Source organism: Pantherophis guttatus, chromosome 7 (assembly GCF_059756535.1).
Source record: "Pantherophis guttatus breed Tessera chromosome 7, ASM5975653v1, whole genome shotgun sequence".
Taxonomy (NCBI): Eukaryota; Metazoa; Chordata; class Lepidosauria; order Squamata; family Colubridae; genus Pantherophis; species Pantherophis guttatus.
This window is the reverse complement of record NC_142069.1, coordinates 56,789,392-56,816,532: the sequence shown is the minus strand read 5'-3', so window position 1 is coordinate 56,816,532 and position 27,141 is coordinate 56,789,392. Positions and strand designations below refer to the sequence as shown.

The window sequence follows — 27,141 nt, the reverse complement described above, 5'->3', positions numbered from 1 at the left end:
TCTTTATAGAGTCCAAAGTATCTTCTTCGATGATTGGTCATTGGCTCCAATATACGATCGCTACAGCATACGAACTTCGCTCCCTACCTCCGCCCGTATCTGTGACAGCTCATTCTATGAGGAGTGCGGCGACTTCTGCAGGGCTGGACTTCCTCTTGTCCCTTTATTCATCACTATAAATTAGATAAATTCGCCTCTGCAGAGGCGGCTTTTGGGAGGAGAGTGCTACAAAGAGTACATAGGGACGGGGAGTCTCTAGCCCAGACTGCTCCCACCCAGTAATTGGGACACTGATCTTGGTTATGTCCCACGTCTGGCTGCTGTCTCCACCCACAATGGAGAAGGGGTGTTGGTCCTAACTGAGATGGACCTTCTCATTGAGTGGAGACAGCAGCCAGCCCCACCCTTCGGCAGTCTGGTTTCTAATTTTTTTGCTTTCCCTTTTTTTCCACACGTCGAGCCTGTCTTCCTCCTTCGCAAAGCTGGGAGTCCCTGGTAACAGGGGCGGGATTTAGCTTTATTGACAGGCTCAGTCCTTCATCTGAACACATGAGCGGAACCCACGTCTGGCTGCTGTCTCCACCCAACGAGAAGGTGCGTCTCAGGTAGGACCAATGCCCCTTCTCACCTGTTTTCTAATTCATTTAATCAAAATATGTAGAATGAACACATTGTCAACTCTGAAGTGAACCTGACTGAAGCCATCTTATGCTGCCTCACAGTTGCCACTAAGCCTGAGAAAGGAAGGTCAGGGGGAAAGTAGATAGCCCAGCTAACAGTCAAAAATTTTTCCTGTGGGAACCAAGGTCATCGTAACAGGTGCTGGTGAAGGAGGATATATTCATTGGACAATGTGACTGATGGCCCCCGGGGGGGGGGATTTTACTCTTTTAATTAGGTGAAAACCGCAGGAACTTTCAGAGTTGGTTTTCACTGGCTGTGCTGATATGATGTATCCAATAAACATGTCCTTTGAGGAATCTACTTGCCTCAGAGTTCTGATTTTAATGGGTGCATTACTCAGAATGCTGACATTAAACCAACTCTCCTAACTCTCCACTCCAACCGGAGCCACTCTCCAGGGGCGTGAGCCCTGGCTGCTCACCTGATCTCTTGAGGGGAGCAGAGAAGACCCAGGGAAGACTGCGGATATGGAGAAACAGATAGAAAGAGGTGCTGGTGGACCCCCCGCCCCCGGAGTGCCTGCAGAGTGCAGCGATTCTGACAGAGGTCACCCTCCCTGCAGAGACCCGTCCCAAGATCCAAGCGGAGACAATGGCCACTGGGGACTTGTCCCGGGCCGAGGAGGACCTCAGACACCAGGGCTCCATTCAGAGACTTGGGGTGGAATTCCCACTGACATCTACATGGGAGTCGGCCGCTGTCTCACCGCACTGGAAAGAGGGAAAGCCTCCTGAACTAGACAAGTCCAGAGAATGGAGATACGTGACAGCTCACCCAGGGCCAGCAGTGGAGACCCTGCAGGAGAGGTTCAACCGGCTGAGCTTCGAGAGGATGGGACAGGCAGGTATGCTTGAACAGCCCGGCGGGGTCCTGAGCAGACCTGTCCTGATGTTCCCTCCTCATTGCGATCCAGCTTTAGTGGCAGTGGTGCAGCCAGTTAGCCCTCCTCCACCAAAGGAGGACTCCAGGCCCACATTAGAGCCCATCACACCGCTGTCGGATAACAAGCTCTCCCGGCTGTCTGGCCAACCCTCCAGGTTGGCGAGGCTCCCCCAGGCATACCACCCTGGGGCCAGTTAGGCTCCCAGTTACTGGCCTCTGGCTTGGCTGCCACCGCAACCACCTCCTCGCCCAGTTGCACCTCCCACTATGAAAGCCACCTTTGACGGGGACCTGGAGAAACTGGCATTCTTCATGAACCAGGTGTGCGCTCACCTAGATAATCACATGGCAGAATACCTGAGTGACTGGGCGATAGTCTGCACATTGACAGTGAACCTGGAGAGCGAGGCAGCTGAATGGGTGACCAAGTTCTATGAGAAGGATGCACCAGAGCTGGGGAACATCGACACCTTCCTTCAAGAGTTGAAGTCTAGGTTTGAGGATGACTCCCAGGCCCTGCAAGTTGAAGCCAAGATCTACAAACTAAAGCAGAGGGGGAGACTCACCAAATAATATGTCCTAGAGTTCTGACAAGTAGCTGGTAGACTGCGGCAGCGGCCGGAGAGGCTACTTGTCTACTTTAAAGGGGCCTGGACTGTGAGCTGCTGAATGCCTGCATTTACCTAGGGGTCCGTCATCAGATCCATGAGTGCTACCGAATGGCAGTAGCAATGGACCTCGAGCTCAAATGATGCAAGCAGCATGGAGCCAAAGCCAAAGGCCCAACCAGAGAAGCAACAACTGGAGAGATGATCAACCTCCAGTCAAGCTGCAGACTCCTCCAGCGGAGTTTCAGGACCACCCATCAAATGCTTTCACTGCGGCCAGCAAGGCCACTGGGCTGCTGCGTGCCTCGCTCCTCCCCAACCGAGTATGAATCCACCAGAACCTGCCAAGGAGAAGAAGCCCCCCCAAAAAGCCAAGAGAGAGGGGGAAGTTTGCCCATCAGGCTGTTGAGATCTCTCCCCTCCCCCAAGTGAAGGGGAGAGAACTCCAGCTGGGAACGTCCGGCAGCTACTGCCTTATTTATTTATTTATTTATTTATTTATTTATTTATTTATTTATTTTATTATATTTCTATACCGCCCTTCTCCTGCGGGACTCAGGGCGGTGTACAGCCAGGATAAAACATAGCATACAAAAATTTAAAAACGTTTTAAAAAAGAAATAATTTTGGCCCGAATTTAAAACAACCCAATTAAAACCGAAATTTGATTAAAAAACTGAGAAGAAGGGATCAAGCCAGCCCAGCTAGATGGAACAAGTGTGTCTTCAGGGCCCGACGAAAAGTCTGGAGGTCTGATATCGTGCGTATCTCAGGGGGCAGGTCATTCCAGATGGCAGGTGCTGCCACAGAGAAGGCTCTCCCCCTGGGGGTCGCCAGCCGGCACTGCCTGGCTGACGGCACCCTGAGGAGGCCCTCTCTGTGCGAGCGAACCGGTCAGTGGGAGGCTATTGGCGGCAGAAGGCGGTCTTGCAAATACCCCGGCCCTAAGCCATGGAGCGCTTAAAAGGTGGTCACCAACACTTTGAAGCGCACCCGGAAGACCACAGGAAGCCAGTGCAGCTCGTGCAGGAGAGGTGTTATATGTGAGCGCCCCATCGCTCCCATAATCCCCCGCGCGGCCGCATTCTGGACCAACTGCAGCCTCCGGGTGCACCCCAAGGGGAGCCCCATGTAGAGAGCATTGCAGTAGTCCAGGCGGGAAGTGACGAGTGCTTGAGTGACCCTGCGTAGGGAGTCCCGATACAGAAAGGGACGCAACTGGCGTATCAGGCGAACCTGATAAAAAGCCCCCCTGGCCATGGCCGTCATATGCTCTTCTAAAGACAGCCGTGCATCCAGGAGGATGCCTAAGTTGCGAGCCCTCTCCGTGGTGGCCAGTGATTCGCCCCCAATAGCCAGTGATGGCACCTGCTGGCTATATCGGGATGCCGGAAGCCACAGCCACTCGGTCTTGGAAGGGTTGAGTCGGAGCCTGTTTCTCCCCATCCAGGCCCGCACGGCCTCCAGGCACTGGGACATCACTTCAAGGGCATCGTTGGGGTGGCCTGGGGTGGAGATGTACAGCTGAGTGTCATCAGCGTACTGATGGAACTCCACCCCAAAGCCACGGATGATCTCGCCCAGCGGCTTTACATAAATGTTGAACAGAAGGGGCGAGAGGACCGACCCTTGTGGCACCCCACAAACAAGGCGCCTCGGGGTCGACCGCTGCCCCCCTGTCAACACGGATTGCGACCAGTCAGAGAGGTAGGAGGAGAACCACCGCAGAACGGTGCCCCCCACCCCCAGCCCCTTCAACCGGTGCAACATGATACTATGGTCGATGGTATCAAAAGCCGCTGAGAGATCTAACAGGACCAGGATAGAGGAACAACCCCTATCCCGAGCCCTCCAGAGATCATCCACCAACGCGACCAATGCCGTTTCTGTGCTGTGCCCAGGCCGGAAACCGAACCGGAGCGGGTCTAGATAGACAGCTTCATCCAGGTACTGGGGAAGCTGCCGCGCCACCACACTCTCAACAACCTTCGCAACGAAGTGAAGGTTGGAGACTGGACGATAGTTAGCCAAAATAGCCGGATCCAGGGAGGGCTTCTTGAGGAGGGGCCTCACAACCGCTTCTTTCAAAGCGACCGGCAGGACCCCCTCACTCAGAGAAGCGTTAACAATCCTCTGGAGCCAGCCTTGTGTAACCTCCCGGGAAGCCAGTACCAACCAGGAGGGGCACGGGTCCAATAAACATGTGGTCGCGTTCAGCCGTCTCAGGATCCTGTCCACGTTCTCGGGAGCAACAGGATCAAACTCCTCCCAGATAACACTCTCAAGACCTGCCTCAGTCATCCCGTCCGGACTTACCCAGTCAGAGGCCAGGCCTTCCCGAATCTGAGCGATCTTGTCATACAGATACTGCACAAAGTCCTCAGCCCGACCTTGCAAGGGATCATCCTGCGCTTCCAGATGGAGAAGGGAGCGGGTCACCCTAAACAGGGTGGCTGGGCGATTATCTGATGACGCGATAAGAGCGTCAAAATAGCTAGGTAGGTCTTAATATGAGACCTCACCAGTGTTCGGTCGGATTTGGAGCGGCTGGTCCTCCAACTACTCTCCAGGTGTCTTTTCCGGCGCTTCATCTCCCTCAGCTCCTCGGAGAACCAAGGAGCTAGGTGAACCAAGGAGCTAGAACCAAGGAGCAAAGGCACGACTTGGTCCAAAGCCCCAGCGGCCGCACTATCCCAGGCGGCCACCAGGTCTTCAGCTGAGTCATGAGCCAGAGTCTCAGGAAATGGCCCAAGCTCCATCTGGAACCTATCAGGATCCATCAGGCGCCTGGGGCGGAACCACCTGGTCAGTCCCGCCTCCCTGCAGCGAGGTGCAGTGGTTAGAAAGTCCAGTTGAAGGAGCGAGTGGTCAGACCATGACAAGGGTTCGATGACTATATCCCCTGTATCGAGGCCACTCGACCACTGACCAGAGACAAAAATTAAGTCCAGAGTGTGTCCACCTATGTGAGTAGGGTCATGAATTAACTGAGTAAGATCCATGGCTGTCATGGAAGCCATGAACTCTCGAGCCACCTCAGTCGTTTCACCGATAGATGGCAGGTTGAAATCCCCCATGACTAAAAGTCTGGGGATACCAACCGCCACCTTGGCTATGACGTTGAGCAGCTCGGGCAGGGCCGTTGCCACGTGGCAGGGAGCCAGGTACGTGATCAACAAGCCCATCTGTACTCCACGGCCCCACTTCACAAAAAGGGACTCACATCCGGCTATCTGTGGAACAGTGGTCTCCCTCGGATCAAGACCTTCCTTTATAATAACCGCCACACCCCCGCCCCTGCCCTGGGCTCTCGGCTGATGGAATGCACGGAAGCCTGATGGGCACATATCTACGAGGGGGACTCCCCCCTCCTGGCCCAACCAGGTCTCCGTAATACCTGCCAGGTCCGCTCCCCCCTCTTGAATAAGATCACAAATGAGAGGGGCTTTATTTACCACGGACCTGGCATTGCACAACAGCAGCCGAAGGCTCGGGCCCTGAGAGACTGAACAGCCTGGGGTGCGAGAAGGGCTATGGGGACCGGGGCGCGCCACCGCTCAAAGATAGCGAGTGCGCGCCCCCAACACATGATACAGCCCCCTGCTCCCGCCATATCTGCCCCTCCCACACAACGCGTTGATGGAAAGGCCCTCAACAGAATGGACTCTAATGTCCCCCTTACCCCCAGAATCCGCACCCTCCGTGGCCCCATTGACAGCTGGGCCGGACCCCTCCCCCCGTAAGTTAACCCCCAAACCCACACAACCCTCTCGCCCCTTAAAATCCCTTAAAAATCTTATGACAGTGAGGGTGAGGATGACCCGATGATAAATGAAGGCACCCCGTTGCCATCCCCTTGAAAAATCATAGCACCAAAATTCAGAGCCAAGGGGGGTGTAGAGGCCATAATAGACTCGGGGTGCACCTGCTGCCTAATCAGCTTAAAACTGTCCTGAAGCTAGGAATCAGGGTGAGAACCCTGACCTGACTCATAAGATTTGAGGAAGTCAATGGATTGTTGATAGGGGGAGCCCCCACCACACTCCTCACCGAACTGGTGAGGCTAGAGATGGGCACTGGGAAAAAATCCACCTCGTGGTGGCGCCAAAAATGTCTAGGGTGTCCACACTGGAGCTATTCAAACAGAAAAAGGATAGGTCAATGGGGCTGTGTGTTGATTTCAGAGAAATTAATGGAGGCTGCATGGAAAATATGTACCCTCTCCCCCTAATGAACAACATGCTAGTTCACCTATAAAAGTTAAAAAATCTTCACCAATCTGGATCTGCGTGAGGCATACTACCGAGTGAGGATTAAGGAAGGGGACACGTGGAAAACTGCATTTTATTGTCCCCTTGGGAGTTTCCAATTTAAAGTCCTGCCCTTTGGGCTGCAGCCCCTCCCCCCCCACAGTATTTATATAACTAATTAATGAGGTGCTGCATGAACACCTATACAAGGGGATTCTCATATACTTTGATGACATTCTCATCTTCACTGAGACACTGGAAGAGCACATCAGGCTGGTGCACCAGGTGTTCAAGAAAATCCTAGCGGCGAACCTGTATACCAAATTGTCTAGTGCAAGTTCCATAAATCCAGCTTAGGCTACTTAGGGCAGTGATGGCTAACCTTTTCTGGACCAAGTATCCAACCTTTTCCAGATTGCGTGTGCCCAAACCCTCAAATTGTGTGGGCCCTGCACATGCCCTATCCCCGTGCATGTGCGCACGGGGCCCCCACATGCACCCCACCCTTTGCACATACGTGGCAGAGACCCGACAACCACCTGGCTGGCGGGAAGCATGCGTGCATGCGTGGCGGAGCTGAACTTGGGCAATGTCTAGCATGCCCACAGAGGGCGCTGCGTGCCACCTGTGGCACATGTGCCATAGGTTTGCCATCACGGACTTGGGGTATCGTGTGTCCAGTGATGGGGTAGAGATGGACCCAGGGAAAGTCAAAGCCAGTCTGGACTGGCAACCGCCTTGAACCTGCAAGCAGCTCCAAAGCTTCCTGGGCTTCGCTAATTTCTACAGACAGTTCATTCCCTCCTTTGCTGAGATCACCCTCCCAATCACTGAGCTACTAAAGACTGGAGGAGGGGAGTGAAACCACGGCCAGGTCAACCCCTGAAATGGACCCAGAATGCCAAAAGCCATTCAAGATGCTCAAAAGACTGTTTGCCAAAGAACCGATCCTTAAGCACCCAGACCCGAACCAAGCATTCATCATCCAAGTAGATGCCAGCGATGTAGCAGTGGTTGCAGTCGTCTCCAAAAAAATGTGGAGGGGAACCTGCAACCATGTGCATACACCTTCAGAAAACTAACAGAGACTGAAAGGAGGTGATCAGTGTGGGAAAAAGAATCATACTCAGTCTGCTGGGCTCTGCTGACCTGGCACCATTTCCTTGAGGGGAGCTAAGAGCCGTTTGAAGTATGGATGGACCACAAAAACCTGGAGGCACTTAGGACTCCACCGAAACTCTCACCAAAGCAGGTCCGGTGGGCACAGTACTTCAACCGATTCAATTCCACTTTAAAATATATCCTGGAGTGTGGAGAAAACTTTTAGCTGATGTTTTGTCACGAATGTCACATTACAACAAGCCTGAGGAGGTGGTCCACACTATGATACCTCCCCCCCTGCCCCCAAAGCAAGCCTAACAAGCCACCACCAGGCAGCAAGCCTAAAGGCGGAAAACTAATGGAGGGGGTTTGACTCAACAGTTAAAAACAGAGCTACCCACCGATCCTTGGTACCGGGACAACAAGGAGCTACTAACCCTCAGAGATGGACTGGCCTGAAAGGGCTCTAAACTGTATGTCCCCAACAACCTGCTTCTGCAAGTACTGCAAAGAAGCCATGACGTCAAACAGTTAGGCCACTTCAGCTTCCAGAAAATCCTGCACTTGGTCAGGAGGCAATTTTGGTGGCCAAAGATGAAAGTTCCCTTAACATACTACTATGTTAAAAGCTGTGCTACATGTGTCACAATGAAGAAACAACCAGGGAAGCCCCCAGGACTGCTCCAACAAGTAGCTGGCCCTTCCTGCGCATGGGAAGAAATAGCCATGGATTTTATAGTAGAGCTTCCTGAGAGTGGGGGAAATATGGTCATCTGGACAGTGATTTATTTATTTATTTATTTATTATATTTCTATACCGCCTTTCTCCCGTAGGACTCAAGGCGGTGTACAGTCAAGAAAAATATAGATACACAAACATCATAAAATTGCTAATTAAAATTATTATTATAACATAATTTGGCCCAATTAAATAGAATCTAAAATTAGATAACATTTTAAAAACATTCACATGTTCATATGTTTAGCCCCGCCTGTTGGAACATCAGGGTTTTGAGGGCACGGCGGAAAGCATGGAGATCAGGGATATTTCGTATCTCAGGGGGCAGTTCATTCCAAAGGGTTGGAACCCTCACAGAGAAGGCCCTCCCCCTGGGAGGATTGACCTCTTCTCTAAGCAAGCCCACTTTGTAACCTGCTCCAGTCACCCATCAGCCCACAAGCTAGCCAAACTATTCGTAAAGCACATTTATAGGCTGTATGGAGTTCCTAGGAGGATTATCTCTGACCAGGGATCCAATTTATGGCCAAATTTTGGAGGGAGTTTATAAAGTCCATTGGCTCCTCCCAGGGGCTTAGCTCTGTGTTCCATCTGAGCACTAACAGAACCGCGGAATGCGTGAACACAGTGGTAGAACAATACTTAAGGTGCTATGTTAATTATCAACAAACTAACTGGACAGACCTGCTACCATTTGCTGAGGTAGCATACAACAATGCAGTGCACAGTAGCACTGGGTTAACCCCTTTCCAAATCACCAGTGGCATGGAGTTCATCCCTATGCTGAAACTCCTTCCTCCATGACCTTAAATGAGTAGATGGAGTCACTGAGGACAGCATGGGAGACTATAAAACAAGCCCTTCAGGAGGCTGCAAAAGCCAGCAAACGTAAGTGCAAGCCGACAAACATAGGTCCTCCCAACCACCCTTTCTAATAGGGAGCAAGGTTTACCTCTCCACCAAGTATTTAACGCTAAAATTACCCTGCAGAAAACTAGAACCTACATTCATAGATCCTTTCCCCATCGTGAAGATTATTAATCTTGTCATGGTGGAGTTGAAGCTTCCCCACCTGCTAGAGAAAGTGTATCCAGTTTTCCACAGCAGCTTGTTAAAGCCAGCAATCAGGTCTCAGCTGAGGCCAGTAGACCGGTACAGGGAATAAACACATTATGAGATAAAATGAATCCTAGATTCCATACTGTACAAAGAAAGACTCCAATACCTAGTGCAATGGAACGGGTACCTGTTGTCTGAAGCCACTTGGGTAAAGAGCTGGGCTGTAAAAGCAGATAGACTTAATTCAGCAATTTCACAATAAACACCCTCAAAAGTCAAAGGCACCTCTGGGGGGAGGGGAGTGATTGAAAAACTAATTTCTCTTCGTTTCAATTTTTCAGGAAATTCTCTCCAATTAAAGGGGGGAGGTCCAACTGTCAATTCTGAAGCAAACCTGGCTGAAGCCATCTTGTGCTGACTCAGTTGCCACAAAGCCTGAGAGAGGAAGGTGAGGAGGAAGTAGATATCCCAGTTTACAGTCAAAATAAAAAGTTTTCCTATGGGAACCAAGATCATCGTAACAGGTGGCTGGTGAAGGAAGAGAGGAGCCATTGTCCTTCATTGGACAATGTGACTGATGACACTGGGGAGGGGAGAACTTTTACTTTTATTTAGGTGAATACTACAGGAACTTTCAGAGTTGGGTTTCACTTGCTGTGCCGATATGATGTATCTAATAAACATATCCTTTCAGGAATCTACCTGCCTCGGAGTTCTGATTTCAGTGGGTGCATTACTTGGGATGCTGACACACATTTTATCTTGGAGGTCAATAATTTCCCAAAACTTATAGACGGAGCCTGACATGGGACAGTGGTCTCACACACATGGATCTGGTGTTCTTGTCAAATTAGTAGCTATGTGATATTTAAGTGGGGTAGCTTTAGTGTGCCCCTTTTCATGGTTAGATCACACCTTGATTACTCTAGGGTTCTTTGGCATTACTGTCCATTGCAGGGAGACAGACCCCATTAGATTGTCCGTCCCTGCTGACTGAAGGATCTAGAGAAATTTTAGAGATTAGTCGGGGTTGTTCCTGCTGGTCTGCACGGTCCATATGAAGCCTTTGTTGCCTCTTGGAATAATTGGCAGCTAAGGCATTGGATTGGATTGCACTTCTGCTAATTCTCTCTTGTGTTTCTCATGGGTTTCATCACTTCCTGTGATTTGTAGAGGAACTAAGAAAAATGGAATTGAGAAAAGAGACATCTTAGAACTCCACTGGCTTCCAATAGTCCTTTAAGGTCTGGTTATGCCAGCAAGCCTGAGGAGCCTAAGGAATGGGTGAATTTGTGAGGTGGTTTTATTATTATTTTAATCCCTTAATTGTTATTTCCCTGTTTGTTTTGTTTTTTATAGCTTTTAAACTTTTTTTATAATAATGATTAATAGTGTTAAGGATTTATTCATTGTTTAAACTGTGTTCTACACTACTCAGAGTCACTTCTGGTGAGATGAGTGGCTACATAAACTAGATAAGTAAATAAAATAATATTTTTAACTTAGGCATTAAAGATTTTTTCTCATTCTTTCTCCTTTTTTTAGTGACACTCAGAAGAATTGTTAAATGACATTGCATCTGTTCCATGAGTCTGTGTGTGCGCGCACATGCATGCATGCACATACATCAAAATAAAATAATAGACCACTAGTGAAGAATTGTAGAATAGCAGTAGTTTGTAAGTTGGAAAAAGTATTTGAATGTATTAAAATCACCAGGATGTATTTTAAGATTGCCCTGCATATGTGCAAATTTGGTCAAATTATTGCCAGAATATTGATAAACATCTGCAGCCAGGACACATCTATCCAAGGAGAGGCCTCACTAACACAGTAGTCAGGGGAAACTATTATTGAGGCCAGTTGTATCTTTAGCAGAAATTTTAAATCAATTCAATTCTTCATACTGTATTGTATTAGAAACCTTTAACAGCTTTTTGAAGTACTGCAAGAATGAGGCTCCTGCCATTCTCCAAACTGCACATTTCATTCTTGCAAGAGTTGGGAAAGACTAAAAGGTTTCTGAATGATTGCAAAAATGGGTCATAGCTTGGAGAAGGAATGGGATGTGTGACTACGAAAATTGCGTGAAGCGGCACAGGTCAGAAGGGCATGGCAGAACCTGTGAAGCACAGAGTGGCGGGGAAACGGGGGCTTTTTACAATGGTGCTGGTGTGATTAGCCGTGATATAAGGATTGAGATGGCATTTCTCAGTGATAGTAACACTCCTTGGGCTGAAGTAAAGGATGGGGCTAGTGGCAGCTGGTTGAAAGAACTGAAGGCCCTGGGCCTCTACTTCAGCCCCAGCCCCAGTGCTGTCACCACTGAATAACATTGTGCAGGTCAACCAAAAGGGCTAAGATCAGGTGGGAAGATAAGTAGGTGGGGGAGTTGCAGTGACCCTGCAACTTTAAGTACTGGTAGGCCAGAATGGTGGTTAGGTTTCCTGGTGTGCATCAGCTTTGCACCACACGGCTAGGTCAGGGTGAGGTTGCAACTGCAGCACGCTCCTAATTTGCATGCTGCCTGTGCTGGGTCTCCCAGGGCCTCCCTTGCCACTCTGAGGGACCCCCCCACCCTCTGCTTTAACAACCCTCGATTCTCACTTAATGGCAGTTAGGAGAGTTGATGTCTTGCATTATGACTGCATCTCTGCGATTGAAATTGTGGTTGTAAGTTGAGTACTACCTCTATATGAAGAACATAACAGAGCAATAAGATGATACATAATTTGACATTAGCTCATTAACCTTTACAGATTTACAGACTATAAAATAAAATTTTGTTTTGATAATATCACAGTAATATTGTTCTGACAATATAGTTACATGAACTTTGATTTCAGTGCCTCTGGCGCTGCAAAATCAAAATTTAGACTCAAAGAATAAACTTAACATCTCCCTTCATGACCATTGTGGGGAGTGTATTGAAATGAGTTAAGGATAAGGCCCTTCTGAATTTTGGAATTATAGTTCGTTTAAAAAATTGGCTAGTTCTAAACATCTGGATTGATGACTCACAAAACTCTTGTAGCCAAGGAATCTGTTACATTTGAACTTAAATATCTCATAGTGTACATATTTTTGAGAGTATAGTGTTCATAATTTATGACTGCTCAGATCCAAATAGTATGAATATTGAGAAGGTATGCAAGGAACTGGAATACAAAATATCAATGATAAAAAATAAAGTTCCAAAATTGTTATATTATTTCTAACACTGGGTACAAGTGTTTTATGAATTTTTATCTGTGCTTTTCATAAATAATTTATATCAGAATGCATACTATCAATTAGTTTTTCTTAAATAGCTATATTTTGCTAGTGCTTTTCTTATAGTCCGGTTTTTGTTCTCTTTTCTAATTTATGCTAATAGTCAAAAGACTATTAGCATTTTAGACTTGATCATGTATATTCTGCATGTGTGTCTATCCTAGGATAATATTCCCTGAGCGAAGAAGAAACATAATGCTTATGAACCACATTTCCATATGCACTCCCTATACATAATCATCATTCTTGCTTGTGGTCAAGGTCATGCAACTTTACTTTTATAAGGTAATGAAATACCGTATATACTCGAGTATAAGCCGACCCGAATATAAGCTGAGGCACCTAATTTTACCACAAAAAACTGGGAAAACTTATTGACTCGAGTATAAGCCTAGGGTGGGAAATGCAGCAGCTACTGGTAAATTTCAAAATAAAAATAGATACCAATAAAATTACATTAATTGAGGCATCAGTAGGTTAAATGTTTTTGAATATTGATTTCAAAAAAAAACAGTAAACTAGCTCAGTAAGTGGAAAAGAGGATCAACAAAAACAATATGGTATCAACAATAACTTTAAAAGTACTGTATATGAGTTGGGTAGTTATATAAATTTGTTTAATAAATACAATGGGAAAGGTCTTTGGGGATTCCAGAATTTACATGGCACTAATTGGATTTTTGATCTCCCTTTTATTTTGAGACACAATAAACCAGTTTTACACTATAACTAAATTACACAGGAGAATGTAGTATATATACCAAAAATAATTCAATAACAATTTAATCTGATACATTGGGTTAAGTGATGTAGGGCTTGATCTAATTTCATGCAAGTTCAAGCCTCTGTTAAAAGATACCTGCATTCCCCCCCCCTCTCTTCTTTTTTCTTTCTCTTTCTTCCTTTGTCTTTTTCTTTCTTCTCTCTCTCTCTTTCTTTCTCCCTCCCTTTCTCCTTCTCATCTGGCATTCTTAGAGCTCCACTATTGATTAGCTTAGCCCAGGGGTGGGCAAATGTGGCCTTTTACAACCTGTGGATTTCAACTCCCAGAATTCCTGAGACAGCCAAACTGGGAGAATTCTGGGAGTTGAAGTCCACAGGTTGCAAAAGGGCCACATTTGCCCACCCCGGCTTAGCCTGAGCAAGGATAGCTAGCAGCCAATTACAATAAGCTCTCAATTACAATTACAATAAGCTCTCAATTACAATAAGCTCTCAACTCAAGCTCAGTGCACATGGGGATTTCCCTAAAAGATAAGGATTTCTTTGTTTCTTTCTCCCTTGAAGCCCCCCCCCCCCGCCCGCAGCCCATTTTTGCTTCCAGGGGGCTGCAGGGAGTCTTGCTAGGCACCCCCCTCGTGCCCCTATCAAGCCTCCCTGCAGCCCCTGGAAGCCAAAAAGGGGCGCGGGGGAGGGGCGCCGCACTGCCCCCCCATGCCCCATTTTACCTTTAGCAAGCCTCCCTGCAGCCTCTGGGAGCCAAAAAGGGGCACGGGGGAGGGGCGCTGCACCCTCCCCACGCCCCATTTTACATTTAGGAAGCCCCCCTGGGAGCCAAAACGATTGCAGGGGAAAAGGCATTTTTTTCCTCACTCGAGTATAAGCCGAGGAGGGCTTTTTTCAGCATAAAAAATGTGCTGAAAAATTCGGCTTATACTCGAGTATACACGGTAAGTGTGTCATTTACTTAGAAACCTATATAGAGAAATAAAAGACATGATTAAAACTGCAAGTAATACAATTGATAATTGAATTAGAACTAAATAATACAAAATCTTGTTTGGATTTCCTCATATTAAAATAAATTTATTTACTTAAAGCAATTGAAGTTGAAGAAGAAGAAACTTCAGCAACTTCTGGAAGAAAAGCAGGGAATAATTCAAAAGTAGAAATAGAAATAATACGGCTTGGCTTTGGCTACAGGAAATGTTTGGAGGTTGCTATTTATGCAAAATGTAGTGCTTTAAAATATGGAGTGAAACTTCAAACTTTTGCATGACATATTTACTATTTATTCTGAATCTGTAAACAGGTACAGTTAATTCTCATTATTCATGGATTTCATATTTGTGAATTTACCTCCTTGCTAAAATTTACTTGTCACTGTAAAATCAAGACTTGTGGCACTTTCACAGACATGCAAAATAATTTGAGTCACCCACACTCTTGTTCCCAGCTGAGGTTCCAGTATTTGCTAATTCGGTATTCAGGTCAACTATATAGAATTACTGAAACTAATGGAAATTGACTGTATAAATACTTAGCATGCTTTCAAATTTGCAGAAATTTGCTTTGTACATGTTGGGTTAATCATCAGTTTTTGTTTACTTAGCAATTTACTGAGATTTATAATTTGACCAGAACACATTCAAACTTTTCTTATAACTATATGTCATGTTTTATATTTTTGAAATTGGTTTTTTAACCAACTTCATAGTGCTTTATAAATGATTGTAAAGTAATAGGAAAAGTCATATTTACATTTAAAGTAGTTTAAAATTATGGGAGAGAGAATCTGTTGATTGAACACATACAGAAACACAGTAGGAAAACCTGGACACTGCTACTAAGAATTATTCAAAAGTCTGTATTGGCAGATATCACTGTGCAAAAGTGTAGTGAAATGCTATTAGCATTCTGTGCAGTAGATGTTAGCAAGCAACTCATATGATTATGAACAATGACACTGACCGCTAAAGGCTACTAATATTGAGATAGCTTAATACTGTCCAAACTATTTCTTTCAAATCAGTTCTAACCAGCAAAAGTTGCTAAAACACAGGTAATATCTCTTTGTGAGGGAAGTGGGTGGTCAAAAATGTGATAAATATCTTGTTTGAATTATAAACAACTATTAACAAATAGATAATATAATTGCTATATCTTCAAACAAATACTCATCCAGATATTTTAATATTCTTTAAATATTATTTCCACTTCTTTAAAGCTTGGATTTTCTGCCAGATGTGCATGATTTGAAAAGAACTACAAGAGTGAATTTTAGCAAACCGACCTAATTCCAGCAGCCATGGAAATAAATAGCTTAAGTACTTCTAAGTAGTTTTATTTGTGGTCCCATAACATTTCAATGAGTAGTTTTAAGTGTGCCTAATTATGTTCAGATGTATACTCTTAACATCTTATTTACTAAACAGTATAAATTTATGGGCATATTTAATTAGCAGAAATAATATAATATTAACTCTAAAGAATATTTGTAGCTCAGGGATGAAATGAGGGATCCTTGGTGCTCTCTGAGCTTGATTTTTTCCTTAACAGATGTTTCATTACCCATACTAGGTAACATCATCAGTACTAGCACTAAACATAATGATTTTGAATAAAAATAAAATGTAAATATAAGTTTTTAACTCAAAAATTATTTTCTTAAGAGATTCTACGTATTTTGAGAAATCTTTTATAAAATGCTATATTTTCCTCCATGCAAGAAAAATAATTATAGGTAGATGAGAAGTCTTCCCGAAGATTCCTGACTTGTTTTGGTGACATACCACCTGCCCAATCAAGTGCATAATTCTATTCAAACCAATTACAGATCTTTCAGAGAGGCATAAAACATAAGAGCCTTGGTAGTACTAGGGTTTAAGGCACCCTGTTATTAAGCTGCTTAAGACCAGCTGCCTGCAATTACTGCAGGGTTCGAATCTCGCCAAGGCTCAAGGTTGACTCAGCCTTCCATCCTTTCTAAGGTAGGTGAAATGAGGACCCAGTTTGTGGGGGCAATAAGCTGACTTTGTATAAATATACAAAAGGATGAAGGCTATTGCTGAGCACATTGTAAGCCGCCCTGAGTCTTCGGAGAAGGGCGGCATATAAATCAAATTAAAAAAAAAAAAAAAAACAGTTGTGATAGAAGAAAGACTGAGCACATGATCTTTATTTGCATATCTGGTCACTCCTCCCTCGTCTGGTGATTTCCCAGTTCAGCTCAGTCTTCACGCAGAAGAGACGTATTAGAGAGAAGTACACCTTTGGGCTGGATTCTCCAATCATGAGCTTTACAAAAATATTTTTCCTTCTTCAGTGGATCACTTCAGCAATCAGGCAGTTTTTGGTCCACCAATTAGCTGCCTCCTTTCCAGCTTTGATCAGCCAAGGTCCCAGCCAACTGCAGTTAGCGGTAAGGGCCTAGATTTAGGATCCGGCTCTTTGGCAAGCGGAGGCCCAGGCATTCCTGCCAGAAGGGCGGAAGGGGACTCAGTTACTGCCAAGTGGCATCTGGGGCATACTGTGAAGCAGCGGGAGCACGATTTGAGCTGCGGCATCAGCTATCCATTGTGGGTCTGCCTGCCTATACTAAAAGAGGGAGATGGCATCTCATGCATCCTCCTCTAGCCAGCAGACCACAGCGGGTGGCAAGGGAGCTGGCCCTAGTTCTTCCCCAATTCCACAGCTGGGCTCATCGGGACAGAGAGTGGCAGCAAGGGGAGCTACAAGCAGGAGCCATGCAACTGCATCTAAGAGCAGTAGAGGTTCCAAAATGGCTAACAAGGATGCAAAATGGCGCCAAAAGGCTATAGGAAAAGAGCTGGCTAAGTTTCAGAAGGCTAAGAAAAGCCTGGATCAGGGAGGTTCCCCTGTGGGAGGGGCAGAGATTTCCCACCCTCAGGAAGAAAGACCATTGGCTCCTGTTAATGATCCAGGTCCTCTGCAAACTGCTTCTTACAGGGAATGATCGCCAGATGGCGCCAGAGAGTCGTCCAACCTTAGGGGACGTTATCCAACCTTAGGAGAGGTTTTGGATAAAGCTGAAGCCTTTTCTCTTGCAAGCACTAACTTGCCTGCAGCAGGATCAGTGGAGCTTATCCCTCCTCCAAGAGCCAGGCCAGAAGCCTCGTTTACTCCTACTGCGGCAGGGATCCGCCCAGTGGACGAAGCTGGTTCAGAATTGCCTGAACATTTAAAAGAGATTATTTCCTAAGCTATTACGCAGGGAATAGCTGCAGGCTTGCAGCAGAGGAATCTACCTTCTCATGATTCAGGAGGATTGGCTGGATCCTCGGGATCTTACTTCTCTTGCTCATTCCATGAGGAGTGTGAAATCCTCGGCTGAGGAGGAGGAATTCCAGACCTTTTCAGAAGATGAAGGGCTGAATCCGGATCCATCGCCTTTCACGGGCCTTTTAAAGCCGGATTTATTTAAGTCATTACTGTGTAAGACAAAGGCCATAACGAATGTGGATCCTGACCAAATTTCAGAATCGACCCAGAGTCCTGAGGATTCAGGTCATTTGCTCTTTTCCAAGCCCACGGTGGAAACTCAGGTAATTCCATCGCCCAAATTATTTTTGGATGTTGTTCAAAGGCAGTGGACCAATCCAGGAACTGGCATGCCTCCGTCTAGATCTGAAAGGAAGCTTTACAATGTAGCCTCAGATCTTTCTGAAGCATTGGAGGTACCCACAGTGGACAGACCTGTGGCTGCCATGACTTCAGTAGCACTCTTGCCTACTGAGGCAATAGCTTGTTTGAAGGCAGAGGACAAAAAGACTGAATTATCCTTGCGAAAGGCCCACAAGGCTGCTGTCTGGGCAATTAAGGCTGCCACATCAGCTTCTTTCTTCAATAGGGCTTTCTTGCTCTGGCTTCGCCAGATGCAGAAGAGGATTCCCCCAGAGGATGTGAGAATTCATCAGGATATAAATAAGCTGGTGGCTGCAGCTGAGTTTTCAGCAGATGCCACCTTGAATGCGGCCAAGTTCGCATCCAGATCACTAGCCTCTTCAGTAACAGCCCATCACCTGCTATGGCTTAATCATTGGCAGGCTGACAATAAAAACAAGTGGAAGTTGGCTTCGGCTCCTTTCATGGGCAATAACATGTTTGGGGAATCCCTCGATCCCATCCTGGTGGAGACCAAGGGCAGGGGCAAAACCATGCCCTCCCCTTACCAGAGGGGAGACAGAAGATTCTCACCTTAATTTAGGAGGCTCTCATACCCCAGAGTCGGGAGTTGAAATTCCAGAGGCCATATTCTGGCAGACAGGACAGACAGACGAAGAGGTCTGAGTTCCAGAGCTGCCAGCAGTTTCAGGGCAAGCGGCCCTTTTGTGGAGCAGGAAGTCGTCCTTATCATCGCTCAAAATGACCACAGGGCCGGTCTGCATCTGGGCAGTCAGATCAACCTCCATTTCCATCAATGGGAGACTACTACATCTGACAAGTGGGTACACAGTGCAATCAGGTTTGGCTCTGGAGTTTCTCTCCACCCCCCACCCCCTCACAAAGTTTTTTATCAGCTGCCCTGTCTCCAGGGATGCAGCCAAAAGAAATCTGATGGACTCAGCAATTCAGTATCTGCTGGAGATCCAAGCAGTTCAACCTGTCCCTCAGGAAGAACAGGAACAAGGCTTCTATTCAATACTGTTCTTGGTGCAAAAGAGCTCTTGCGGGTGCAGAGCTATTCTAGACTTCAAACGTCTATAACAAGTGTCTGGAGTACAAACACTTCAAAATGCAGTCAATACAATCAATACTGGGGAGTATACAACAGGGCGATTTCCTCACCTCCATAGACCTCACAGAGGCGTATCTCCATATACCCATCAGACCTGCTCACAGACAGTTCCTCTGCTTCTCGTATGCAGAAAAGCACTATCAATACAAGGCCATGCCATTCGGCCTCTCATCAGCACCAAAAGCCTTTACAAAGATATTGGCAGCTCTGGTGGCTCACCTTCAATCCATACCAATCAGGGTCCAACGTTACCTGGATGACATCATGATTCAGTCCTCGTCAGCAATCCAGGCAGAGGTAGACCTAAGTATCACAATCCAGGTCCTACAAGATCATGGCTTTTCAATAAACAACAAGAAAAGTCATTTTTCTCCGATCACCAGATTGCTCCATCTGGGAGCCATAATAGACACATCTGTATGCATGGTCTCTCTCTCCAGAGATACAGGACAGCTTGTAACAATTAGGCCATGGGCACAGTACCACTCGCACTCCTGTCGCAGCTCCTGGGGAGGATGATGTCGTGCATCTCCATCGTACCATGGGCACGACTACATGCCAGGGCACTGCAATGGTTTCTCCTGTCATACCAACGATCCGGCAGGAGCAACTCCCAGGGCAGGGTAAGAGTTCCCCTACAAGTACTGCAGTCACTTCAGTGGTGGAGGTCACAGGCTCTCACCAGGGGATGCCTGTTCAAGGAGCCAGACTGTCTGACCATAATGACAGACACCAGCCTTTATGGTTGGGGCGCCCATTGCCAGTCACAGAACGCACAGGGCCGGTGGATCCAGGCAGACCTGTCTCACATGATCAATTGGCTGGAGCTCAGGGTAGTTTATCTGGCTCTCGAGCTTCAAGGAAGCCATGGTGGGACAACATGTTTTGGTCTTAACAGACAACGTGACAGCCAAAGCCCACATCAATTGCCAAGGGGGGGCTCTTTCCAGGCCCCTCATGGCAGTGGCAGATTGTCTGGGGCACTGGGCAGAGAGATCTTCAGTCCATAAGGGCAGAGCACATCTCGGGGGTCCTGAATGTGCAGGCAGATTGTCTCAGCAGGGTGACAGTGGACCATTCAGAGTGCCGTCTGCATCCAGCACTTTTCCAGGAGCTGACAGTTCGTTACGGGTGGCCAGTTATAGATCGGTTTGCCTCTCCAGAATACACCCACCTTGTTGGATCCTTATCCTACGGTTGAGTAGATAATATGTACTGTAACTTTAACTGCTACAAGATGACTAATTGATTAAGTGGTTAAAACAGAAATAAAAGGAAGGCAGGAAGCTCATTCACTGCTGCTCACTCCTGCTCGTGATATTACTGCTAAAGATACTGTGACGGTGTTACGGAACTAGAACTGTAAGCAAACTTTGTTTTGTATTGAAAGTGTCATCTTTGTTTATGAGAAGCCAGGTTTGTTTGTTTTACAACAAGTAAAGACTATTTATTTTTCTAACAACGTTCAGAGTCTGAGAATATCTGTGTTGCAACGCTGTCTGGTCCGTCGCTTTACTCTGCAGAGGGCAGTTTACCCTTAACACACCTGCCAAGGTTCTTCAGCAGGTTCAGGTCACGGGGGGCGGAAGGGACGGATGGCCTATGCAGTCCATGGCCTCCAGGCCTTTTATGCACCTTTCCTCCTCTTGCCTTAATTCCAACAGTCATCAGGAAGGTACTCACAGTAAAGGTGGAGATGATCCTGTTAGCTCCCTATTGGCCCAGGAGACCATGGTTTGCCGACCTGTCCACCTGTCAATGGGACAACCCTGGAGGATACCTCGGGACAGAATATACCTCAGCCAGGGGGACTTGGTCCATCTGGAGTCTTAGTGGCTCCAACTGACCACCTGGCACTTGAGTGGAGGTTCCTGAGGTGGGAGAAGTTCTCCAGGGTCATCCAAACTATCCAAGCCTCCAGATGACAGTCCATGGGCAGGATATATAATGCGACCGGGAAGGCATTTTGCTCCTGGTGCTCTAGATCAGGGTCCAGTCCCTCAGAGGTTTCAGTGGCACAGATCCTGGAGTTCCTCCAGGAGGGATTAACACCCAATACCATCCGGAGACAGATAGCAGCGCTGTCTTCCATTTTATCATGTGGAGGTTTAAAGTCATTTACTAAGCATCCCACAGTGTGCAGATTCCTCAGGGGTGCCTCTAACTTGCGCCCACCTGTGGTTCACAGGTATCCCACCTGGGATCTAACTAAGGTTTTACAGGCCCTGACGGAGAGTCCCTTTGAGCCATTAAGATCAGCCAGTCTACGTTTCCTCTCATTGAAGGTGGCCTTCCTAGTAGCGATTACATCGGCCAGGAGGATTTCGGAGCTGGTGGCTCTTTCTGTGAGACAAGACTTCTGCATCTTCCACATGGACAGGGTAGTCCTACGTTTGGACCCTTCTTTCTTCCCTAAAGTCAATTCATGGTTTCATAGGGCACAGGAGTTGATGTTGCCCAACTTCTGTCCGGGCCCAAGACATGCCCTAGAGCAGAGATGGCATACATTCGATGTTAGAAGGGCCCTCCATATCTACATCAAGCCCACGTCTTCCTTCAGGAAGATGGAATCCTTGTTTATTTCCTTTCAACCATCTATACTAGGACACAGAGTCACTCCTTTAACTGTGGGTCATTGGATTAGAGCTTGCATTGCCAAGGTATGAGGTTCAGAACCTACCAACAACTAGACACATAACAGCGCATTCCACCAGAAGCGCGGCCACGACAGTGGCGTGGGCAACACAAGCCTCTATTGAGGAAGTGTGCAGAGCAGCTACATGGTCCTCCCCATCTCCATTTATTTGGCACTATAAGTTGGACTCCTTTGCCTCAGCGGAGGCAGCCTTTGGGAGGCGAGTCCTCCAGAGGGTTCATAGTGTCGAGGGGGACTTAGGACCAAACTGCTCCCACCCATAGGGGACAAGCTGGCTTTGGTATGTCCCATTCCTGGATGCTTTCGATCTAGCTCTAGGGAGAATGGGCATTGGTCCTACCTGAACGCCATTTCTAGTAGAGATGGAAGAGTGCATCCAGCCCCACCCTTACTAACGTCTGGTCCACAGTCTGGGAGGGGCTGCTATTTTACAGGTCACAAGTCTATTTATCGCTATGCCTTTGCCGAACTGGGAAATCACCAGATGAGGGAGGAGTGACCAGATATGCAAATAAAGATCATGTGTGCAGTCTCCATGCAGAAGATATAGAGCTACTACCCATTCCTGGATGCTCTCTTCCAGCTCTACTAGAAATGGCGTTCAGGTAAGACCAACACCCATTTTATTTAATTATCTTGATTTCTTTATGTTTTTAATTGTGTCAACTTTAGAGTAGATTTTATAAGCAGATCAGGGTCTGTTGGAATGGAGGGCCGTAGCTAATTTAACTAGCTAATACAATTTTACAGACTGCCAATGGTCTTATGAATTAGGCAGCCATAACAATTTCAAATAAATAACCCTCTCTATATATAAAAAAAATCAGATATAAACCTGACTCTCTCAGGGAATCTATTAAGATAGAGCTACTGTTTGTTAACAAATAGGGCAATCCAATACCACTGATCCCAATGATGAAAGCTAATGGGTTGTAGCAGCAATGAATTAAAAGTGGGAGACCCAAGTTCTAGTACATTCCTTTTCAGAATATTTATCCTGAATATTTATCCGACTAGGATAAAACTTAGACTTCTATTGGATATTGAAATGAATATAAAGTTGGCAGAAATGGATTTTTTTGTAGCTGACAAGAATGTTGCTGTTTTTCTAAAGAAAGGGGCTACTGACATATTTTGTTGTTGTTAGTTGTGAAGTCGTGTCCAACCCATCACAACCTCATGGACAAAGTTCTTACAGGCTTTTCTGTCCTCTACCTCTGTCCACTGGAGTCCATTTAAGCTCATGTCTACTGCTTCATTGACTCCATCCAGCCACCTCCTTCTCTGTCGTCCCCTTCTTCTTTTGCCCTCAATCTTTCCCAGCATTAGCCACTTGATCTATTCTTAACTGTCTTGATCATGAATTGCATTTATGAATTGTATTGTATTACTGATGAGTAGAGGGAGCATTTTAATTAAATATTACTTTTCTGATTGACATATAATGAATCAATATCATTACCATGATTAAACATGGGACTATTATTACAGAGCATTTGAAAGCTTCAACTGCTTTAGAATGCAGCAGTACAAGTTTAAATGGCACTGGTTACTCGGTGCCAGGGTGGATAAAAATCAATGATTTTTTTTAAAAAATCAAAAAAATCAGATTTTTTTTATTTAAATCGGATTTTTTTAAATAAAATGCTTTTTGAGGAAAATATATTACCATCCAAAGGTTATTCCATCATGAAATAAAGATTAGTTTTTTAATTATGTAGAATAAGGCTGTATATGTTTAAATTTTTTGGTAAATAAATTCCATTAATCCATTCACAATGTCATGCTCTTCCAGAGGTTTTTGTAACATTATTGGGCAGTTTCTCTGCCTACAAGATATTATCACAGATGCTTGGTTTACTTTTGCAGTTCTCAAAACTGAATTTGACTCAGCAGAGATCACATGCCTCTACTTCACAGCAAAAATGTTATAACATGAACAGAGTTGACAAAAAGACCTTAATCCTATTGTTCTACAAACTATGAATACAGAATCAACCCCTTCAGTGCTAAGTTTCAAGAAGTTCAGTGAATAGAATAGAAACAATATTTTTCTGATTGTTTGGAGTGGAATAGATCTGCACAAGAAGAAAGTGAAACTAATGTGAGGAGGAAGGGGCAAGCAGACAAGCAGTACAAAATGAAAGTGAAACTTTCTGAGCACAATACTGCACCGCCACAGACAGACAAGTCTTTGGATCTTTTTGTGTGTATGACCTGAGGTTTATCACATTCTTTCCTTGGAGGAAAAAACCTATAATGGCAGCAGGCCGTAAAAGAGACCCAGTTTGGCAATATTTTAATGAAGTTCCTTTACCTATCGGTAAGGCAGGCATGCGTGCAAACTGCAAACATCGCAACAAAGAAATGCAAGGCCTGGTGGCCCGAATGAGGCAACATCATGAGAAGTGCTATGATGAAGATGACCAAAGAAACACATTTGAACAGGCAGGATCTTCAGGTTGGTAAACATTTTTATTGAATCATATTTCTAAAGACTGCCTTGAACTGTCATGTTTGAGCAAAATTATATTTCTTATTATTACTGCATGTTACTGTCATTTGGTACAGTTATGAAGAAAAGCAAATATTCCTTTTGGGGCAGTGCTGTGTACAATAAGTAGAAATTGTATAAACAATAAAATAACAGCATTGACTTTTTTGTTTAGGGGAATTCATGGATTTTGGAAACTATCCACCTTCAAGATTACCATCCTCCTGTTCTACAGTTTCAGAGTTACCCATCCAGGATAGTGCTTCATTAGCATCATCATCATCAGACACCCACAGCCACATATCACTATCACCTAAAAGAAAGAAAAAACCCTTCCCTCCTGGAACCACCATAGATAAGTTTGTGATAAAAACTAGCAGATTAGAAAAAGAGTTAATTGATGAAAAAATTGCCCAGTTTGTTTATGCAACGAACTCTTCTTTCCGTCTGACTGAGAACCCAGATTTCATTAATATGATTCAGTCACTGAGACCAGGATACAGTCCACCCAGCAGAGCAGATGTTGCAGGGAAACTGCTGGATAAAGTGTATGACAGAGAAATGGAGCAATGTGCAACAGCTCTGGAGGGTAGAATTGTTAACCTAAGTATTGATGGGTGGAGTAATGTCCACAATTACTGTCAGTAATGTCAGCACTCCAAGCTGCATTCACTCCAGTGCTGACATAAGAAGGAGAAGGTGGGGGCATCTGGCAAGAGGACGCTTGACTTTTCACCTACTTATTTTCCCTGGAGATACTATCCCCTAGGAGATGGGTTGGGAGGGGGGAAATTCCTTTGAGCTGAAGTAGTAGATAACAGCAGAGTGACTTGGAAGATAGCCAATGAGAAGCAGAGCAGTGGGGAAAGGAAAGGGAGGGTTTGGACCAGGAAGTCAGTGTTGGCTGCAACTGAGTCGGAGATTCGATTGTTGTGCCTAATAAATGAAAGATTTTGATCAAGGACTATTTGTTTGAAATGCAGTTTATTTGAGACGACACCGAATCCTGACAGATCCTATTGTATGTGCTTGTATAACAACAGAAGAAGGGAAAGTCTTCCTTGCACAAACAATTGATATGTCAGGAAATGCACACACAGCAGAATACTTACAAGAAGTGGCAGTAAAAGCTATAATAACATGTGAACAAAAATTCAAATGTCTAGTACGCAGTTTGGTCACAGACAATGCTGCAAATGTATCCAAGATGAGAAGAAATTTAGAAGAGCAGGAAGGGAATACAAAGCTAATAACATATGGTTGCAGTGCTCATTTGCTGCACCTCTTAACCAAAGACTTAAGTGTTCCAGAAATAAAGACTAATGTTGTTGAAATTGCTAAATACTTCCGTAACAATCATTTTGCTGCAGCAGCTCTGAAAAGGATGGGTGGAACCAAGCTAACGCTCCCACAAGATGTTAGATGGAACTCTGTGGTGGACTGTTTTGAGCAGTATATCAAGAACTGGCCTATTCTGATGACAGTTTGTGAAGAAAGTCGAGATAAAATAGATGGCACTGTCCAAGCCAAAATCCTCAACATTGGGCTTAAGAGAAATGTTGAACATATGCTGAGCATCCTGAAACCCATCTCTGAAGCTTTAAACAAAATACAGAAAAATAGCTGTTTTATTGCTGATGCTGTTGAAATTTGGAAGGAACTGAGTGAACACTTAAAAACAGAACTACACATGGACAGAATTAAATTACAAGCATTAAAAAAATGAATGGGACAAGTACTGTCTCCAGCTCATTTTTTGGCAAATATTGTCAATATCCAGTATCAGGGTCAAAACTTAAGTGCTGAGGAAGAGGAGTTAGCTATGACATGGGTATCCAGCAATTATCCATCTGTAATGCCAACTATAATAAACTTCAAAGCTAAGGGGGAACCATTCAAGAAATATATGTTTGCTGAAGATATTTTAAAGAAAGTCACACCAGTGAACTGGTGGAAGTTGCTTAACGCATTGTAAGCCGCCCTGAGTCTCCGGAGAAGGGCGGCATATAAATCAAATTAAGAAAAAAAAAAAAGTTACTTAAGCACTTGGATTTAGAGACTGTTCAAGTAATGATTTCACTTTTAACAGCAGTAGCTTCTTCTGCAGGCGTTGAAAGAATATTCTCTTCCTTTGGACTCATTCATTCTAAATTGAGAAATCGTTTGGGACCCGATAAAGCAGGAAAGCTTGTTTTTCTTTTCCAGATTATGAACAAAGAAGAAGATGAAGATGACGAGTGAGCTACAGAGGACAGTATTTAAGTTTTTCATGTGTAGGCTGGGCTGACAGTCTAAGTTTCTTAAAATATATATATTTTGTTTAGCCAAATTAGTTAACAAACATGGATGTTTGTTTAAGCAAATAACATATGCTGTAATATTATTGTTTCAGTTGAATAAATCTATTTAAATTGTTATTATTAAGGTAATGATTATTTTTCTCCTTCCTAAGTACAACAGAAAAGTTGTCCAAATATGAATGATTAACCTATTAAACGGGGGATAAAAAAAACTAATATGAAAAGTTGTTATTCTAAAAATCTTCATCTACTTGCATATTAAAGTTATACCAGCAAGAATTAGTCTTTATGTAGAAAACTATTATTTAAATCAAGCCTTACTGACTAGTGATGTAAATCGTGATTTAAATCAGTTTGATTTAAATCAAATCCACCCTGCTCGGTGCATTCTAAACCTCTATTTTGTATGCTGGATTGCTTACCAGTGTACTTCTGAATGCAATTCAAGGTAATGGTTTAAAGCTCTTCATGACTTAGGACTGGGTTACTTGAGGGACCATCCTTGGCAGGATGGACACGCTTCAGATTCCATCAGCTAAGGATGCTGGTTGGTGGGGCTCTGAAGGTGTGTCTTTTCTCCTATAGTGCCCTCCCCCCCCGCCCCAACATTCTTCCTC

General features: G+C 45.2%; 1 protein-coding gene and 1 long non-coding RNA gene across 4 annotated transcripts in view; both read left to right on the top strand.

Moving 5' to 3' along the window:
* Positions 1 to 27,141, top strand: part of YAF2 (YY1 associated factor 2) — a 90,149-nt gene that overhangs the window by 50,405 nt on the left and 12,603 nt on the right. The gene's annotated exons all lie outside the window — the stretch shown is intronic.
* Positions 9,719 to 26,641, top strand: LOC148112864 (uncharacterized). Its single transcript, XR_015728765.1, has 2 exons — positions 9,719 to 9,771; positions 26,430 to 26,641. It is a non-coding gene; the product is annotated as an uncharacterized LOC148112864 (long non-coding RNA).